Raw genomic sequence first — 5,116 nt, 5'->3', positions numbered from 1 at the left:
TCCCCGGGGGCAGGGTCAGCATGGCAGGCCCTGGGCGCTGTGTCTGCCTAAGCAGGCACTTTAATCTGTTAAGCTATTTGGCTGGCCCTTCTTCAGTATTTCTTTTTGTCCAACGATAGTTTGCAGAATATCCACCTGGCAGTTGATTTAAAACAATTTAATGTAAATAGAGCTTTTTGTGCAATTAATCTAGATGTATTCCCAAATTATTTCCCCCTTTTGTTTTATGAGCATATTTTTAAATTTCCATTATCTTATTCTATAATTGCCTATTGATATTTTAATATTTAAATCCCTATAGAATGTTAACATATAACATTTACATATTTTTACCCAGAAATTTAGAAATCAAAACCACTTAAAATATTATAGTAAGACAATCTTGGTGACATTTTGTTATAAACTTAAATTTTCACTTTAACATAACACTCTTAACCAATCATCTCTATCTAATACACAATTTTTTTTACCTAATTAGTCATCTCTGAATGGAATATACATCATGAACTTTTTGTGAAAGCAGAGGTTTGAATCTGAGGAAAGTCATAGCACAATAGGCAATCTTGGTTTTACATTTTGAAAGACTTCTACACCGGGAATCATAAATACACTTAATATAATCTGAGATTAACAATAATGAATTTCCATACACATGTGAAAACCTTTCTTTCTTAATTCAGTTTTGTACCCAAAGCCATTTTTTTTTTTGGCAGAACCAGGGATTGAACTCAGACCCTTGCACTTGCCAGGGAAGCACTTATCACTGAGCCATCTCCTCAGCCCCTCAAAATCATTTTTTAAGAGAAAACATTATTGCAATTTTTTCTGAAAAATTTTACCATTTAATTTATTGACAGTGTCTCCTAAGAGACTATTAAGATTATTGGGAGCTCCTCATTAATGAATAAAAGGGTTGGCCACACCTCTTATTCATCAATTGGAGTGTTCTAACAATTTTTCCCCACTCTAGGGAATTTTTGTTTAATTAGCTTAAACCTCTTGATGAACTGTGTATAAACCAATTTTGATATCACTGTGACTACTTGGTAATTTAAGAAAAGCATGCTTTTAAGACTATCTCAAATTATATTTAGAGCAAATCAAAAAAGAAAATTAACAGCTGTTCATTGAATGACATAAACACATAAACAAATTTACAAAACACACAAACAAATATCTTCATAAAATTAATGAACTCATAAATCATTGGCCAAGATAAATTATAGTAACTCTATTACAATTTTTAGAAATTTGTAATTATAAGTAGACTAGTCAGATTTTATTATTTGTCAATTAGTAGAGATCTTTTTTATTATATTTTTTAAAAAATTTTATTGAGAAACAAATAGCAATGAGAAATTTTCAAAACAGGTTAGTAGGACAGTTACAATGATTAATACATTATACATTGTTTTCTTTGTAGTAGTTATTCATAGTACAAGATGCAGACATGATATCCTGTCCAAACACTATTAGTACAAATCTTTCTTCTCACTGAATTAAGAGAAAGTAGCTATATATCTATCTTAACTATTTTATATAGATAGATAGATGTAGATATAGATATATTACTACAAGATGGTCCTTCATTTACATCCCCCTTTTTTGTTTACTTTTGTCAGAGATGGATATTCCATTGCCATGTAAATATTGTAGGTGCATGAATTCAGCAAAATAATAAACATAGTTCCATAGTCCATAATAGTGGTGGGTTATCCTCATGACTGGCAATGTCAGAAGTTGTTGACTTGAGCCTTTTACAGCTCAGCATATTAATATGGCTTTACTTTTTGTACCTCATATTTATACTTTTCTGCTGGATGGTTAAGACTAAGATAAAGAAAGACATATGTAACAAAAAATATAACTTTTTTATCTGACAAGGTCAGTCAAATCTCCTCAGGATTTACCCTAAAACCCTGCACCGAAAGTTTGTAGATCCTTTGTCAGTGTCAGCCATGTGGATGAGTCACAGCCATTGCTTGGCCAATGTGCTCTCTGTGAAAGCCTGAAAGAATGTTTTCTCTCCATGTGACTTTCCTTAGGCACACTCTGCATCATCAGTCACTTTCCTCTGTGGCCCCCCAATCTCCTTGATCAGAAAATTTGGGACACTACTGAGTTACAGGATGTTACAATACAGGTTCTCTTATGTGGAGATCTCTTATTAGAAAACTTTGGAAGGAATAACATCTTTTATCTATAATTAATATGCATATTTTGTATTTTTAGATTTTTTGTCTTAATACTAGTAAAGTTTAGCTTAATTTTTAAAATATTTTATCACATATTTAGACCTTGTATTTCCATTTGTTCAGTTTCTTCAATAGGCCCCAGGCTGGATCTAGCCTCATTACTGTTAACTTTTTCTCCAGATCTGGCTTTATGGCACAGCTTGACAGCATGCTCTGATACGTAAATAGGTCATTTAGCATCCTCTGGAAAAACAGAATGATACCCTTCCCCCAGGTTAGGGACTGCATCCCTTCCATTGTCCAGTATGGAGATCTCTCCACAGAACCCTTCCTAGCCCTTTTTTCTTATCTGATGGAATTGTCTTCCTGCTGTTTTACTTCCATCTTTTGTAAAATTTAAAAAATTTAATAGTATATATTGACAAGGGAAGTTGGAGGGATTAATTTCCCCTTTTGCTTTAATAGAATTTTGATCATGCATATTTTATATTTTTACATTTTGGAAGACGGAGCCATACATTACTTCAAATAAGCTAATATGACCTATCTGTGAAAAAAAAAAAAAAAACAAATTAATTCAACTTACCTGAAGGATAATGACAGCTAATAGCACCAGAGAAATTAGCCCAAAATCTAGATGGAGTCAATTAATATTACCAAATAAAGTCTGAAAAATCATGAATGGTTGATATGAACAGTTTGGGTCAAAATATATCTTTGTTGCATAAGTTGACCTAAATATGAAGAAGTTATCGTAACTTGTACCCCTTTGAAGGCCACTGCTGGGCCTTTTATTATTTAAATGGGATGTAAATAAAAATCAAGCTACTGTTTAAACGCTACTTCTCTTAGATTGTACTTCAAACCTATATATTTCTTTGTAAACTATCAAAGCCTTTTTTAATACGAATTTTTTTTTTTTTTTTTTTTTTTTTTGAACTGGGGATTTAATTCAGGTCTTTGTGCTTGCCAGGGAAGCCCTTATTTCATTGAGCCATCTCCCTGGCCCCTTAATACGAATTTTAACTTAGGACTGTAAAACTAGCAATCAAACTTCCTAGGAATTAAGAGAATTTTAAGTAATCTTTTAAAATATTGCCATTATTGTAAATTTTAGGGAATATGATTTTGTAAATGGCAAACTGTTTTTATCTTTAGAATGGAAACAGCCCTTTAATTTAATCACATTCAGGAGAAAAATGTAAAACCTTTTTCCTCAATGTCAATCGTAATAGGAAGAATCATTCTATTTTTTGTTTTTCTACTAAGCTCTGTTCCTGGAGGAATGGCTCTTTTTTACCTGCTCAAGTGGACGACACAGCACCTTTGCATCTGCCCTACTTGCAGGCCATCCAAACTTGCATTTAAAAAGTCTTTAAAATGTTTCTTCTTTAATTAATTTTCATTTTTAACCCAATATTTCTTTTTCTTATGGCTCAGCCTGCCCTGGGGGCTGGGCTGCCGTGGCAAGTGGTGCTGGGGTGCGAACTGCAGTCCCTGCACTTGGCTAAGCTTGTCTAAGCAGGTGCTTTAGACTGCTGAGCTATCTCACTGCCCCTGACCCCTATTTCTTTTTAATAATTTTAAAATTTTTATCAAAGAAAGAATGACCAATTGAGAAATGTAAGAGTCTCTTGTGGTTGAAACAATGATTTGGGTGGATAGAATTATAACTTTGATTTCCCTGTATAAACAGCATTGATGACACCAAGCAAAACTTGCAGACTTCTTCATATAAGGCTCAGACTCTGGCTACTATTTTTATTCTATGGTCTTGGGGCTGGGTGAGCTGCTAGCAGCAGCTTAATGGTCTTAGTACCTGGAATGGGTTTTCTCTGGCTCACACTACCTCCTCAAGCTTTAAGGGGGCTATGGCCCTCTAGCCATGGCCTCTTTGTGCAGCCACTGTGTATGCCAGCTGTCACTCTGTCTGTGACCACTGGATGTTTTGGTTTTGCCTAGATTTTAAACATAAACACTACCTTGAGCCTAACAAACTTGCAATGCCAGCAACATGAATAGGCAATGCCAAGGCCACAGCATGTCACAGTCATGATCCTCCTACTTTGCACCAGGTGCACAGGAGGCCTGTAGTGAGCAGCTCATGCCAACCTCTGTGGCTGGACCTGTCGTCCAGATGTGCAAGCAGCTGGGGAATCCCAGATAGATCAGCCTAGAACTGTAGCAGAAGGCTTTCTCTGAATCCAGTTTGTGCCTCTCTCCCCTGTGGCACTGTGCTGCTTGGAATCAACTGTTTGTAATTTAAAAGAAATTTTTCCTTTTTTATCTAATTGAGCAAGGCTGGAAGATTTATACTCTAGCTTCTGTGCTTTTACTCTACCTCCTTGTTCTCTTCAGGACTTGATTTTAAAACAGCACTTCACGCTAAGTCCTTTATGGTAGTCTTATAAAGTAGTGTAAAAACAGGAAACAAGAAAACAACAAATATTTTATATGCATCTATATAAATCTATAAACATCTATGGCTTTTGAGACTTCATCTGTCCTATTTTTAATTCAATCTAACTTTTTACCTTTTGATTTCTGTATATTTAACAATTTCTTGACCTTGGGGATTATAAGGAATTCCTGTGATAAGGGAAATGTGAAAAGTTTTACAAAACTTTTGGAAGACAGCTTGCACATTACCCATTACCCATAAGTAAATGATTTATCTAGTTGTCTCCTGCTGACATAGGGCCAGGCAATGTAGAATGAGTTCTGCATAATAAAGACAGGCTGATTTCTATTTCAAATAAGGTGCTGCAGCATAGGAAACAATTGTATTAGCTCTGAACCATCTGAAATCCAAGTAGCAGATTTTATTTCTTTATCTGTGTGTTCAATGAATTGGGAATCAGTGACAAGGCTTAATGAATCAGAGCAGTTCTGCATTAACATAATAATGACAACTAACTTTT

Source organism: Octodon degus, unplaced genomic scaffold (genome assembly GCF_000260255.1).
Source record: "Octodon degus isolate 3935 unplaced genomic scaffold, OctDeg1.0 scaffold00355, whole genome shotgun sequence".
Classification (NCBI taxonomy): Eukaryota; Metazoa; Chordata; class Mammalia; order Rodentia; family Octodontidae; genus Octodon; species Octodon degus.
The sequence above is the reverse complement of the archived record's forward strand: the minus strand, read 5'-3'. Positions refer to the sequence as shown.